We start from the raw sequence: 16,470 nt of genomic DNA, 5'->3' as shown, positions 1-16,470 counted from the left end.
ACATAAACAGTCAACACATATTTTGTGTTGTATGTATCACATACTATATTCTTTCCATAAAGTAAGCTAGAGAAAAGAAAATATCATTAACAAAATCAGAAGGAGGGGCACCTGAGTGGCTCAGTTGGTTAAGCATCTGACTTTGGCTCAGGTCATGATCTCACGGTTCAGGAGTTCAAGCCCCATGTCAGGCTCTGTGCTAACAGCTTAGAGCTCAGAGCCTGGAGCCTGCTTCAGATTCTGTGCCTCCCTCTCTCTCTGCCCCTCCCCTGCTCACAGCCTCTCTGTCTCTCTTTCTCTCTCAAAAACAAATAAACATTTAAAAAAATCAGAAGTAAAATACATTTATTGTATTGTACTGTATTTATGAAAAAATACCCACATGTAAATGGACCTGCACAGTTCAAACCTGTGTCGTTCAAGGTCAGCAGGTAGAGGGAAAGGTGAGTGGGAGTAGGAAGCACATGAGAGCTTTAAAGAGGACTAAGTGATCATTTTTACCATCTGAAAGGAAATACATGCTTACTTTAAAAAATACAAAATAATGGGGCGCCTGGGTGGCTCAGTCCGCTAAGCGTCTGACTTCGGCTCAGGTCATGATCTCGCGGTCTGTGAATTCGAGCCCCGCATCGGGCTCTGTGCTGGCAGCTCAGAGACTGGAGCCTGTTTCAGATTCTGTGTCTCCCTCTCTCTCTGACTCTCCCCCGTTCATGCTCTGTTTCAAAAATAAATAAACGTCAAAAAAAATTTAAAAATACAAAATAACAGGGAAAAATTGTAATTCCACCACCCAAAGATTATCACTAATTCCATATTTGTGTCAAAACCTTGAATATCTTTTTCAAACCATAGAGGTGTGGGGTTTTTTTTCTTTTTCTTAAAGGTTTTTAATGTTTATTTATTTATTTATTTTGAGAGACAGAGAGCAAGCAGGGGAGGAGTAAAGAGAGAGGGAGAGAGAGAGAATCCCAAGCAGGTCCTGCACTGTCAGTGCAGAGCTTGATGCAGGGCTTGATCTCACAAACTGTGAGATCATGACCTGAGCCGAAATCAGGAGTCGATATCTAGAGTCAGACAATTAACCGACTGATCCACCCAGGTGTGCCCCTCTTTTCCTTTTTTAATTTACATACTTGTGGTTACGTTTCTTTTCCTAGCTAGACATGATAAGCATTTCTCCACTTTATTACAAACACGCTTAACTACATAATATGTGAGGAGTGACTGTGTGAGAAAGCACAGAAGTGATAGTACTTTGAAGGGCAGACTCCAGAGCAGGACTGTTTTGACACCCTATCCTTCCTACCTCAGCTCCAGCACCAGCTTGGGCAGATCCTTATCTGTCTCACTTTTCTTATCTGAAAAAAGGAAAAAGGAAAGGCCCTGCTTCATAGGGTTGTTATGAAGATTAAATGTTTTCACAAATGTAAAATGCTAAAAATCATATGTAGTAGAAAGCAAGCACAAAATATCACTCCCCTCGTGTTCATTTCCTCGTTTCTGGTGTTGCTGTTATAAATAACCTTTCTATCCTTCAGTGAATATTCTTATGTGCCCAGGACTTCTCTATTTATGATTATTTCTTAGTACAGTTGCTAACTGAAATTATATAAATATTCTTAAGGAAAGTGATACATCAGACCATATTGCCTTTCAAAGGTTTTGCCAGTTTATTCTCCTAGCAGTATTGTATGAGAGCATGTTGGGGGAAAAACTCAAAGCTGTGTTGGTAGTGAAATGCAGTCTTTAATTCTATATAGATAATTCATATCATCTCTACGGAATGAGTTTAAGACAGAGCGTGGCCTAATGGATTAAATGCAATTGAAGTGTTTGGGGTCAGGAGCCAAGGAGCAGACTTTGGACAGTCATTCCAGTCATCCCGACTGGACAATAACCACCCTTCCAGTCGGAATCAGTTAAAACATGCTTGGCAGCCATTTTGTTTTTATTCTTTCCCCTCCTTGTGAAAGTCAGATGTGCAGTTCAGAAAATCACTTGAGGCTGACAAAGTGTGTATCTGCATTCTCGTTTCTCCTAATGTGCTTTGCAAAGTTCATCCAGGTTTTGCAAAACATGAACCTGGACCTGCTCTGGAAGACATTCATTTCTTACAGTTACTCTGACTCTGCATGTTAGTCTGTCAGTGGAGGGGGTGATAGGTTTTATCTTGTTCTCAGCAGACAGTTGACTTAGTAGCAAGCTCATAATGAAGCAAAATGTCCTAGTGGAGAGTGGTCTGTGCCTTTCTTTCTTTTTTTTTTCAATTTTTTTTCATGTTTATTTATTTTTGAGAGAGAGAGAGAGAGAGACAGAGTGCAATCGAGGGAGGGGCAGAGAGAGAGGGAGACACAGAATCCAAAGCAGGCTCCAGGCTCTGAGCTGTCAGCACAGAACCTGACGTGGGGCTCAAACCCATGGAGCATGAGATCATGACCTGAGCCAGAGTCAGACACTTAACTGACTGAGCCCCCCAGGCGCCCCTGTGCCTTTCTAACAACAAGCCCAAAGCCACATATGGAAGAAAATACTGCAAGATACTGTCTCTTAATTAGTAATCACAGGGGCTCAGTTTGGTAACCCATTCAAAGTGAAACATGGTTCTCAGTTAAAACTCAAATAAAGAGAACTACATAATAAATCTTCATTTATTTGGAAAAGGTTGTTTCAGAGATAAAAATCAAAAAGCATATTTAACTTTGTTATTACTCTAATAAGTAAAGTAAGGCAATGGAAAACTGCATTTCACCATGTCATACATTTGAATGCGAAGAGTGCTCTATTTTTGTAAAAATTGTTAAATTCAAAAGAGGAAAATGTGCTAGATGCATCCTTGATTTCCTAAGGTCTAGTTTAAGAGTTCTTTTTCCTTATAACCAAAAAGTTGAATCTTCACAGTATTGAGATTAATGGATTTTTACTTTAGTGTGATTAGGTCTAATATTTTCTGGGATCCAAATTAGTGCTTCATTGATGGTGTCTAAGGATAGAGAAGAAAAGTATGAGTTAATAATAAATATTTGTGAAAGAGGAGTGAGTGATATTTTAGAATTGGATTAGGCCACTAAACAAAAAGATGTTTCCCAAGAGTTCAGACAGCAGAGGGGAGAAAACTTCTATACAGAGTTCTCATATGATAGATGTGGGAGCCTTATGAGAGGCTTCTTTGGATGTAGGCAGTGGCCTTGACTGGAAACACAGTCGCGAACAAGGTAGACATAGTCACAGATGCTACAAAACTTAGTCTAGTGTGCAAAGGCAGACTTGGGAACATGGGATAACACTTGAGAAAGGTATGTGCTGTGTGAGGGCAAGTACAGGTTGCTATTGATTCACATGTAATTCTACATCCAGAGGGAGGATGATGGGAATTAGCTAGTGAAGAGGAAAGAATGTTCCAGGCAGAGGCCATGGCACATTCTAAGTCATGGATGTGAGGGAAGTTGGCTGGCCCAAGGAACTGAAAAGAAGTTCTGGGGAGAAATGGTCAGAATGTCCTCATCATGAAGGATTCTATGAGGCATGTTTCGACTTTAGCTTGAAGACATGAGATGTCACCGAAGGGTTTTGAGCAGCAAAGTGACATCATATTTTACCATTAGAAAGATCATTTTAAATACAGAGTGAATTGTAGGTTGGAAGCTGGAAGTTGGTAGCTGCGGCAGTGATATGAGTTGATGCTGAATGGTGCTGACCTGATGTCAGCTGGAATGAATGCTGGAATTAATAGGAATTATTGACTGGTTGGTATGCAGGTTGAAAGAAGAATCAAGGATGAACGACAGCCTTCTGGCTTGTCAGCTAAGTCCGTGTGGTGCTGTTCTCTGAGATAAGGAACCCTGGCCAAAGTGAAAAGTTCAAGTTTGAATATGTCGAGTTTGCAGAGCTTATAAGATGGCCAAGTGAGGATTCAGATAGGCATTCTGAAATATGAGCCTGAAGCTCTGAAATTACACAATGGAAGCCACACAGAGTGGGCCTAGGAAAGAACTCTAAGTAGCACCTACATTTCAGGGATAAGCAGACTTATGGGAGTCTTGCAGTGGAGACTGAGAAGGAACAGCCAGAGTTGTTAGAGGAGAATCAGGAATGGGGGCCATGAGGGCCATGAGAATCTTTCCAGAAGAAGTGGTTAACGGCCTCAAATGCTACCAATAGATGAAATTGAGGGTCAACAGCTGCCCATCAGCTTTAGTTATGAGGAGGTAGCTGGTGATTTTGGTAAGAGTAGTTTCAATAGAGGGGTGGGGCACCTGGGTGCCTCAGTCGGTTAAGCCTCTGACTTCGGCCGAGGTCATGATCTCACAGATTGTGAGTTCAAGCCCCACATCGGGCTCTGTGCTGACAGCTCAAAGCCTGGAGCCTGCTTCAGATTCTGTGTGTGTGTCTCTCTCTGCCCCTCCTCCACTCATGCTCTGTCTCTCTCTCTCTCTCTCTCAAAAATAAATAAACATGAAAAAAAATCAATAGAGGGGTGAGGGCAAAAGGCAGTTTGCAGTGGGTGAAGGGCGGGTGGAGGGGAGGGAAGAGTGAACAGATATAGACAGCCTCTCTAGAGGTTGAGCCATGAAGGGAGGTAGGGAGGATAGAAGCTGGAGCAGGTATTAAATTCAGGATGGTTTTTGGTTTCATTGTTTTAAGGAGGGTGCTTAAGGCATATTTCACTGTGAGATGAAGGACCTGCTAGGGAGAAAAAATGTGAACTATATGAAAAGAAGGGATAAAATAGAAGTTAATTTCTCTTGTGAGTTCCTTATTCCTTTGGCTAAAATTGTGTAGGGTCTTTCTCTGCAGAACTCATAAGAGCTCTGCTGTTATCTTACATTATACAACTAGAATGAAGCAAGAGAGAGAAAACAGGAGAGAAAACAGGCTCTGGAAGGACAAGGGAAAGATTAGGGACCTGTGAGTGGGGGAGGGGCAAAGCCCTGGGCTTACACACTGTGTGTGTGTGTGTGTGTGTGTGTGTGTGTGTGTGTGTGTGTGTGTATCACATTTTCCTTATACCTAGTAGTGGAATTATTTGATCATATGATCATATGGTATTTCTCTTTTTAATTTTTTGAGGAACGTCCATACTGTCTTTCACAGTGGCTGCACCAGTTTGCATCCCACCAACAGTGATTGAGGGTTCGTTTTTCTCCACATCCTCATCAACCCTTGTTCTTCCTTGTCATTTTGATTTTAGCCATTCTAACGGCTATAAGGTTGTATCTCATTGTGGTTTTGACTTACATTTCCCTGATGATGAGTGGTGTTGAGCATCTTTTCATGTATCTGTTGGCCATCTCTATGTCTTCTTTGAAAAAGCATCTGTTCGGATCCTCTGCCCATTTTTAATTAGATTATTTGATCTTTTTGTATTGAATTATCTAAGTTCTTTTTATATTTTGGGTACCAATCCCTTAGTGGATGTGTCATTTGAAAATATCTTCTCCCATTCAGTAGGTTGTCTTTTTGTTTTGTTGATGGTTTCCTTTGCTGTGTAAAAGTTTCTTATTTTGTTGTAGTCCCAAAAGTTTATTTTCACTTTTGTTTCCTTTGCCTTAGGAGACATATCTAGAAAAAGGTGCTATGGTTAATGTCAGAGTGGTTTCAGGTTTCACATTTAGGTCTTTAATCCATTTAAAGTTTCAGTATGCATGCTTTAGAGTTCTGTTTCTCTCCGTGTATATAATTCAATATTATATCTTGAATGTAATAAATATTTTAATATTACAAATATAAATTATATGTATATTATAGATACAGATTTTTCTGAACCATTTAAGAATTCCATGCAGACATCAGGCCGCTTTGCCCCTTAATACTTCAATGTGCATTTCCTAAGAACAAAGATACTCACTTACATAACCATAGTACAATGATCAAAATCAGGAGATCTGCCCTTGACACAAGACAATTATTAATCAATATACCTTATTCAAATTTCATCAGTTGCCCCAATAATATTCTTTAGAGCTATTTATTCCCAGTCCAAGATCGCACATTACGTTCAGTTGTCATGTGTCTTTAGTTTCCTTTAATCTGGAATGTTTCCTCATTCTTCCTTTGTCTTTCATGATATTGGTATTTTTGAAGAGCATATTTATTTAGAAGAATATTTCTTAATTTGGGTTTGTCTCATATTGCCTCATGGTTAGATCCAAGCAATGCATTTTAGGCAGGAATTCCAGGGGGGTGACCCTTGTCTTTCTCAGTTGTTCCTCCTCAGGAGGTTTGTCATGTTATTAGTAATGTCAGCTTAGGGTAGTGTCTGCCAGATTTCTCCCCTGCAAAATGACTATTCTTACTTTGCAGGTTATCTTCTAGGAGGTGCTTCACGACAATATAAATATTCAGCTCCTCCTGAAACATTCACTCACTAATGTAGCATCCATTGAAGGTTCTTGCCCGAATTATGACTATGATGGTTGCAAAACAGTGGTGTTCTAACTCCATCACTCCTTCTCTATTTATCAGTTCCTGTCATTCTACTATAAGGAAGACCTCTCCTCACTCTGTGTGTGTATGTGTGCGTGTGTGTGTGTGTGTGTGTGTGTGTGTGTGTGTGTGTGTGTGTATTTACCATGAGTATGGACTCATAGGTGCATTTAGAAATTAATTCTTTCTAGTGGTGCCTGGGTGGCTCAGTCAGTTAAGCATCTGACTCTTGGTTTCAGCTCAGGTCATGATCTCGCAGTTCATGAGTTCTAATCCCTCATGGGGCTCTGTGCTGATGGTGAAGAGCCTGCTTAGGATTCTCTCTCTCTCTCTCTCTCTCTCAAAATAAATGAATAAACTTTTTAATAAAAATTTTAAAGAAATTAATTCTCTCTAGCACTCTCTCCCCATTTTTCCATCTCTTATTCCTCCCTTCAGGGTTTCCTTTAAATTATCTAAATTGTTGTAAAACCTTATAGAAAACAAATCTGAGCAAGACAGGTGATACCTGGTTGGCAGAGGACTAGAGGAGTCACTGGCCATCCTTGTAATTCAAGATTTCTGTTAGGTATTATGATGAATACTTGTATACCACAAAGTGAACGCTTATGTTTTTGTATAAATTTTAGTTTTTTATTTTCACACATCTCTCAGCTTTATACATTACAGTTAGATAACATTTCCTTGTGCTTATTAAGTACCACACTTTATCATTCTGTTGATTTAAACAATTGAAAATGTAAATAATCTGGGGCCATTATACTCTTTTATTAAATTAGCTGACTTGTGGCCAGTGTCTGAAGGCAGTTAGGGAAGCTAATTAACTCTTTCAGATCCCCGGGGAGCTATTGAGTGCACTGTGATAGGATAGATTTCACAGAGACCTTGAATCAATTACTACTGAGCAGGGCTGGGGTAAGCCCTCTGAGTGTCATATTTCCTATGGGTTTACATGCAGAGAATTCAGAGGTGCTAGAGGTGTATGCACTTCATTATGTCCTATATCAGGAAGGATTATAAAATAATAATTGCCGACACTTACTGAGTGTTTATTATGTGCCAGGCAGACTCTTGAGCACCTTATACAATTGATCTAGTTAATGCATTTATTAGAGACACAGAAGAGTATATCCCCTCACACGTACCTGGTGCTGACACAGTTTGTGAAGAGTTTCTATGTACACAATAGTCCTCAGCAGTATGGTAAGTCCACCTTCCTCCCTTTGACTCCTAACCCTGGAAGAGGGGCATCATGTCCAAGATCACTTAGCTGGGAAGTGAAGAAGAATCAGGGCTTGGACTCAGAAGACAGCTCCTAGTGTTTACTGGTTAAACATGGTCCTTTGTCCCCTTTTCCCCAGTTTTTAAATTGTGGTAAAATACACTTAAAATTTGCCATCCTAACCATTTTTAAATCGACAGTTCAGTGATAATGGAGTACACTCATTTTGTTGTGCACCCATCACCATTATCCATCTCCAAAACTCTTTTCACTTTGCAAAACAGAAACTCTACATCCATTAAACCAAAACCTCCCATCCCCCCTCTCTTCCCACCCCTTGGCAACCACCTTTCTACTTTCTATCACCATGAATTTGACCACTCTAGGTACCTGACTCTTTTTTGTCCTTTTGTGATTGACTGATTTCACTTAGCATAATATCCTCAATGATGATCCATGTTGTAGCAAATGTCAGCATTTCCTTCCTTCCTAGGGCTGAATGATAAAATTTCATTGTATGTGTGTACCACTGGGTATGCCTCCACATCTTAGCTATTGTGAATAATGCTGCTATGCCCACGTGTATGCAAATACCTCTTTGAGCCTTGCTTTTAATTCTTTTGGGCATATACTCAGAAGTGGAATTGGCAGACAATATGGTAATTGTATTTTTAATTTTTTGAGGAACTGACATACTGTTTTCCATAGTGGCTGCATTATTTGACATTTCCACCAACTGTGTGCAAGCATTCCAATTTCTCCATATCCTTGTCAACACTTGCTATTTTCTGGTTTGTTTGTTTGTTTGTTTTAATGTTTATTTATTTTTGAGGAAGAGAGACAGAGCATGAGTGGAGAAGGGGCAGAGAGAGAGGGAGATACAGAATCTGAAGCAGGCTCCAGGCTCTGAGCTGTCAGCACAGAGCCCAACACAGAGCTTGAACTTATGAGCTCTGAGATCATGACCTGAGCCAAAGTGGGACACAACTGACTGAACCACCCAGGCACCCCTGTTTTGTTTTTTTTTAATAGTAGCCATACTAATGGGTGTGATAGTATCTCCTTGTGATATTGATTTGCATTTCTCTAATGATTAGTGATGTCAAATACCTTTTCATGTGCTTATTAGCCATTTGTACATCTTTTTTGGAGCAATGTCTATCTAAGTCCTTTGCCCGTTTTTAAAAATAATTTCACTTGCTTATTTTTACTTTTTTGAAGATATATTTTTCCAGTCTTACTGAAGTATAACTGACAAATAAAAATTATATATATTTAGTGTATACAGTATGATGATTTGTGATATATATATATACATACATTGTAAAATGATTACAATCAAGCTAATTAACATATCTATCACCTCACACAGTTACCATTTGTGTGTGGGGGGGAAGGGAGTAGTGACAACTCTTAATGTCTACTCTCTTAACAAACTCTATACAAAATAACATTATTAAGTCATCATTAGACTTACTAGAACTTATATTAGATCCCTAGAACTTAGTCATCTTATAACTGAAAGTTTCTACTCTTGGGGCAACATTTCCCCATTTCTCCCACTCAATATCTCCTGGCAATCACCATTCTACTCTCTGCTTCTATGAGTTTGATTTTTTTCAAATATATATATATATATACACACACACACACACACACACACACATATGTGTGTGTGTGTGTGTGTGTGTGTGTGTGTGAAATTATATAATATTGGGGTGCCTGGGTGGCTCAGTCAGTTAAGCGTCCACCTTGGGCTCAGGTCATGATCTCACGGTTCGTGAGTTTGAGTCCCGCATCAGGCTGTGTGCTGACAGCTCAGAGCCTGGAGCCTGTTTCAGATTCTGTGTCTCCCTTTCCCTCTCTCTGCCCCTCCCCCACCATACTCAGTCTCTCTCTCTCACTCTGTCAAAAATAAATAAACATTAAAAAATTTTTTAAAAAATTATATATTTGTCTTTCTATGTCTGGTTTATTTCTCTTAGTGTAGTATCTGCCAGGTTCACCCATGCTGTCATAAATTTCCTTCTTTTTATGCTGAATAATATTCCAGTGTGTGTGTGTGTGTGTGTGTGTGTGTGTGTGTGTGTGCGTGTGTGTGTATCACATTTCTTTATCTATTCCTTCACTAATTAACTCTCAGATTGTTTCCTAATCTTGCCTATTGTGAATAATGCTGCAGTGATGATGGGAATGCAGATATCTCTTTGCAATACTGACTTCATTCCCTTCGGATATTTAACAAGGAGTGGGATTCATGAATCATACAGTAGTTCTATTTTTAATTTTTAAGGAACCTCTATACTGTTTTCCATAGTGGTTGCACCAGACGAAGGTTCTCTTTTCTCCACACCCATATCAACATTTATTATTTCATGTCTTTTTGATAATAGCCATCCTCATAGGTATGTGGTGATATTTCACTGTAGTTTTGCTTTGCATTTCCCTGATGGTTAATGATGTCAAACACGTTTTCATATGCCTGTTTGTCATTTATATGTCTTCTTTGGAAAAATATCTATTCACATCTTTTGCCCATTTTTAAATCAGTTTATTTGGGTTTTGCTATTGAGTTGTAGGAGTTCTTTATATAATTTGGATATTAATCCTTTATCAGATATTTGGTTTACAAATGTCTTCTCCCGTGCCATAAATTGCCTTTTCATTTTGTTGATCTTTTATTTTGCTATGCAGAAGGTTTTTGTTTGTTTTATTTTATTTTAGAGAGAGAGCAGGGGAGAGGGGCACAGGAAGAGAGAGAGAATCTTAAGCAGACTCCACACAAGCGTGGAGCCCAACAAGGGGCTTGATCCCACAACCCCAAGCTCATGACCTGAGCCTAAATCAAGAGTCGGATGCTCAACCAACTGAGCCACCCAGGCACCCCATCTGTGCAGAAGGTTTTTGGTTTCATGTAGTCCCACTTGTTTCTTATTGCTTTTGTTGCCTTTGCTTTCAGTGTCAAATCCAAAAACTATAGCCAAGACTGATGTCAAGGAGCTTACTGCTTATGTTTTCTTCTAGGATTTTTATGGTTTCAGGTTTTATAATGAAGTCACTAATCTATTTTGTGTTAATTTTTGTCCATGGTGGAGATAGTGATCCTGTTTCGTATTTTTGTATGTGGCTGTCTAGTTTTCCCAGCACCATTTATTGAAGGGCCTATTCTTGCCACATTGTGTATTTTTGACACCTTTGTCAAAGGTAATTTGACTGTACATTCATGGGTTTATTTCTGGGCTCTTTGTTCTGTTTCATTGATCCATGTGTCTATTTTTATGCCAGAACCATACTGTTTTGATTACAATATGTCTGTAATACAGTTTCAAATCAGGAAATCTGATGCCTCCAGATTTGTTCTTATTTCTCAAGATTGTTTTGGCTATTTAGACTCTTTTGTGGTTCCATATAAATTTTAAGATAGTTTTTTATATTTCTGTGAAAATGCCATTTGATTTTTGATAGGGAGAGGATTTTAGGTAGTATGGACATTTTAACAACCTTAATTCTTCCAATCCATGAACACAGTACATCTTTCCATTTGTGTCTTCTTTCATCAATATCTTATAGTTTTTAGTATACATATCTTTTACTCCTTGGTTAAATTTATTTCAAAATATTTTATTCTTTTTCATGCTACTGTAAATGGGACTGATTTTTTATGTTAATTTCATATCCTGCAACTTTATTAAATTTATTACTTCTAACTGGTTTTTGGTACTCTTTAAGGTTTTCTATATATAAGATCCTGTCCTGTGCAACAGAGACAATTTAACCTCTTCCTTTCCAATTTGAACGTCTTTTTTTTTTTTTCTTTTTCTTGCCTAATTGCCCTGGCTAGGACTTCCAGTACTATGTTAAATAGAAGTGGTAAAAGTAGGCACTCTTGCCTTCTTCCTGATCTTAGAGGAAAATATTTCAGCTTCTAATCATTAAGGACAATTGGATTGTCATACATGACCTTCATTATGTTGAGGTGGGTTCCCTCTAACCCCAGTTTATTGAGAGTTTTTATCATGAAAAGATGTTGAGTTTTGTCAAATACTTTTTCTGTCTCTATTGAGATAACCATATGATTCTAATCCTGCATTATAGTGGTGTATCAAATTGATTGATTTGCAGATGTTGAACCATCCTTACATCCCAAGGATAAATCCCACTTGATTATTGTGTATGATACTTTTAATGTATTGTTGAATTTTGTTTGCTAGTATTTTGTGAGAATTTTTGCATCTATGTTCATCAGAGATATTGGCCTGTAATTTTCTTTTCTTGTAGTGTCTTTATCTGGCTTTGGTATGAGGGTAATGCTCGTCTCATAAAATGAGTTTGGAAATGTTTCTTCCTCTTCAACTTTTTAGAAGAGTTTGGGAAGGATTGCCATTAACCCTTTAAATGTTTGGTAGAATTTACCTATAAAGGCATCTGGTCCTGGGCTTTTCTTTGTTGGAAATTGCTGGGTATTGCTTTTATCTCTTTACTTGTTATTGGTCTCCTCAGAAATTCTGTTTCTTCATGATTCAGTCTCAGTAGGTTGTATGTTTCTTGGAATTTCTTCACTTTTTCTACATTATCCGATTTGTTGACATATTTTTCAGAGTAGTCTCTTATGATATTTTGTATTTATGTAGTATGAGTTGTAATGTTTCCTTTTTCCTTTCTAATTTTATTTCTCCCTTTTTTCTCTTGGTTAGTCTGGCTAAAGGTTTGTCAATTTTGTTTCTTTTTTGTCAAAAAGCCAGATCTTAATTTTGTTGATCTTTTCTATTATCTTTCTAGTCTCCATTTATTTCTGTTCTAATCTTCATTGTTTCCTTCCTTCTGCTAAACTTTAGGTTTGTTTGTTATTACTTTTCTAGTTCGTTGAGATATAAAGTCAGATATTTTGAGGGGCGCCTGGGTGGCGCAGTCGGTTAAGCGTCCGACTTCAGCCAGGTCACGATCTCGCGGTCCGTGAGTTCGAGCCCCGCGTCAGGCTCTGGGCTGATGGCTTGGAGCTTGGAGCCTGTTTCCGATGCTGTATCTCCCTCTCTCTCTGCCCCTCCCCCGTTCATGCTCTGTTTCTCTCTGTCCCAAAAATAAAATAAAAAACGTTGAAAAAAAAAAAATAAAATAAAGTCAGATATTTTGAGATATTGATTTTTTCATATAATATAGCCATTTATCACTATTAGGTTCCCTCTTAGAACTGATTTACTGCATCTCATAAGTTTTGTTATGATGTATTTCATTTTTATTTGTCCAAAGATACTTTCTGATTTCTTTTTTATTTCTTCCTTGATCTACTGGTTGTTCAGCAGTGTGGTTTTCATTTCCACATAGTTATTGTAGTTTTTCCAATTTTCTTCTTTTTAATTGATTCCTACTTTCACGCCACTGTGGTTGGAAAAGATACTTGACGTGATTTCAATCTTCTTAAATTTGTTAAGATTGGTTTTGTGGTCTAGCATATGATCTATTGTGAAGAAAGTCCATGTGCATTTGAGAAGAATGTGTTTCTGTTGCTGTTGGATGTAATGTCATATATGTGTCTCTAGGTCCATCTGGTCACCTTTGACTTAGGTTGTTTGGGTCTTTGTTATTGTTGTTGTTGTTGTATTGAAGGAGTGCTTTATATATTCTGGATGTTAATCCTTTATCAAGTTTTACAGAAACTTGGAACTATTTTCTTTCTTCCATTCTATAGGATGCTTTTTATTCTGTTGATAGTATCTTTTATTGCACAAGAGTTTTTAATTTTTGAGGTCCAATTTGTCTATTTTTCCTTTTTTTTTGTTTGTGCCTTAGGCATCATATCCATGAAAATATGCATTGCCAAATCCAATCTCATGAAGTTTTGCCCTATGTTCTCTTCTAAGAGTTTTATAGTTTTAACCCTTATATACAGGTCTTTGATCAATTTTGGGTTAATTTTTGTATATGGTATTAGGTAATGGATAGCCCCTTCTTTAAAAAAAAAAAAACAAGATTCTTTTCTTATTCTAGAAACAGAATATATTCATTATAAAAAATAGGAAAATAGAAGGATCTAGACATAATCTCCCAATACTCTGGTGTATGTAGTTCCAAACATATTATGTATATTTAAATATAAAACCTACTGATTAGAACTTTGTTTTTTACATAATAAAATATAATGAGCAACTTTCATGTCATTAGAAATTCTCCAATATCATTTTTAAATGTTTATTTATTATTTATTTTTGAGAGAGAGATGTTGCAGGGAGTATGGTCAGAGTCACAAAAGATGAGTCCACAAAGTGCAGTTAAGTCAACGTCCTCATACTCAGAATGAGTCAGAATGAGGCCCCAACTCCAGAATGAAGCTTCTTTTTATTAGAATAATTGCTAAAGACTATGTGCATAAAGTCAGCTAAGCAAGTGTGTCAATCAGTCTAATGGTTTAGCTTTTCATGGTTGAATTTCGAGTGAATTGGTTTCTATAACACTAGGAAGGGTCAGGTGTGAAGGAGGATCTGGCCCTGGACAATGTTAATGGCTCTTGGCGTTCCTTACGTTTCTCGTTCCTTAGGAGCTGAGCCACAGCAGCGTTCAGCTGTGTAAACATGTCCTAAGGCCTTGCACCTTCTCCAGCCCTTCCCTTTTGAAGTCTTTTCTTTGATGCTTCTCTCCTGCATCTCCAACAGAGAGAGAGAGAGAGAGAGAGAGAGGGAGACAGATTCCCAAGCAGGCTCCTGTACTGTCAATGCAGAGCTTGATGTGGGGCTCCAACTCACAAACCATGAGATCATGACCTGACCCGAAATCAAGAGTTGGATGCTTAACTGACTGAGCCACCCAGCACCCCTCCAATATCATTTTTAATTACTATTTAATAATCTATTGTTTGGAATTTATATTACTTAACAAATCTGTTGTTAGACATTTAAGCTACTTTAAATTTTTACTATTTAAAAAAATTGCTAATATAAATATCAGTGTGGCTAAATATTTGCATGCATACTTATATTATTTTCGTAGGAAAAATTCCTAAAAATAGAATTTCTGAGCCCCAGACTATGTCTGCACTAAGAGTTTGGATACTTGCTGGCATGTTGCCCTTCAGAAAAGAACCAGCCAATTTACACTCCCCCTAAGCAGCGTACAGGGCTGACTATTCACCATGTTCTTACTAGTCCTAGGAACTAAAACCTTTAAGTGACCTGCGTCAATTTGATAAATGAAAACTGTTTTTTTATTATTTTCATTTGAAGTTTTGATAATTAGCAAAGTTGAGCATTTTATTCTTTTCAGTCATTTGTTAGTGAAAAAGAACACAAAACACTTTTTGTATATATGCTGTAAATATTTTCCAAAATGTATCGTTTGCTTTTTAATTTTATTTATGGTATTTGTAAAAATACCTCATTTTTTGGTAGTCAGAGCTATCATCAATTATCCATTTTCTACCTCTGGTGTGTCTCCCCCATTCTTAGTACATGCTAATATTCATCTTTTTTCCTAGAACCTTTATATTATTATTTTAATAGTTGATCTAACTGAAATTTATTTTGATATATGGTGCCTGAGAGGTACCTAATTATTTTTTATTTTTTATCCACTTAGTTTTTGCCAGATGTTGTCTCAACACCATGTGAGATCCAAAAAATTATTCTTTAATCACTTCCTAATTTTACTTTTGTTCCACTGATTTGCCCATTTGGCTCAATTGCCATACTTTTTAATCACTATAGTGTTATAATATGTTCTACACTCTAGTAAAGAAAAATCTATAACTTCCCCTTTTTAAATTTTTTTTATTTTTTTAAACCCTCCCCCTTTTTTTTAATTGAATATTCTTAATATTGTTTTCATCCACTTGTACCTTAGGATTATTTTCTCAGATTCTCATTCCCCTAAAACTCCCAGTGGAGAGCTGGTTGGAATTGTGTTGAGATCAATTCTGTGTATTTGCAGTGTTGAGTTTTCTCATCAAATAACATGTGTCTCTCCATTTATTCAGATATTTTTTGCATTCTTTGGTAAAGATCTGTATTTTTCTTCTTATACATTATTTCTGTTTACTCATGTATAGGTACAGAAAGTAATTATTATTTTACCCCTTCCTTCCATTCTTTGTATTCTTGCAACAATTTGTACTTGGTGCAATGTTAATCTGTAATTTCCTCTGTATTATATTTTAAAACATATTCCAGATTTTTGCAGCTATATTATAAGATATGCTGATAAGCTTTTCTGAACTACCTTTGACAGATTTTGCTTCTAGTATTAGCTAGTTTCTAGAAATGATCCAACAGGTCCCCATTGTCTTCTCTGTAAGAGTTTAGAGCGTACTACCTCCCAATAGTAGAATTGTTAAAATTCACTATTAAAACATCTGGGCCTGTCATTTTAGGTGATGGGTTTTGGGCAACTTTTTTCTCACTTATTTGGTTATTGGTCTTTTCAAATTTTCTACATATTCTGGAATCATTTCTTTTAACTTATATTTTATCAGGGAAAAATTATATATTTACTCAAAATTTTAAGATTAGCATAAAATTCTACATCTAATTTTTTTATAATTCTAAAATATCTTTTTCCATAACCTCTTTTCTTATTTCAAATGTGATATTTTCCCTCTTTTTTCTTTTTTTAAATGCTTATTTATTTATTTTGAGGGGCAGGAGAGGGACAGAGAGATAAGGAGAGAGAGAATCCCAAGCAGACTCTGTGCTGTCAGCATAGAGCCCCACATGGGGCTCAGTTCCACAAATGGTAAGGTCATGACATGAGCCAAAAACAAGAGCTGGACACTTAACTGACTGAGCCACCCAGGCAGCCCTACATGTTTTCTTTTTACTGAACTAATCAGATACTTGTAT

At 37.3% G+C, this 16,470-nt stretch overlaps 1 protein-coding gene and 1 long non-coding RNA gene across 2 annotated transcripts in view; one reads left to right on the top strand and one right to left on the bottom strand.

Annotated features, from left to right (window-relative positions):
• Positions 1-16,470, top strand: part of GAD2 (glutamate decarboxylase 2) — an 87,103-nt gene that overhangs the window by 29,052 nt on the left and 41,581 nt on the right. The gene's annotated exons all lie outside the window — the stretch shown is intronic.
• LOC147579458 (uncharacterized) lies at positions 329-8,400 on the bottom strand. The gene is made up of 2 exons (XR_015253967.1): positions 7,569-8,400; positions 329-715 (listed from the first exon to the last, which is right to left on the bottom strand). It is a non-coding gene; the product is annotated as an uncharacterized LOC147579458 (long non-coding RNA).

Source organism: Puma concolor, chromosome B4, assembly GCF_028749965.1.
Source record: "Puma concolor isolate L17-30 chromosome B4, mPumCon1.1.hap2, whole genome shotgun sequence".
Lineage (NCBI taxonomy): Eukaryota > Metazoa > Chordata > Mammalia > Carnivora > Felidae > Puma > Puma concolor.
This window is presented reverse-complemented; position numbering and strand designations above follow the sequence as displayed.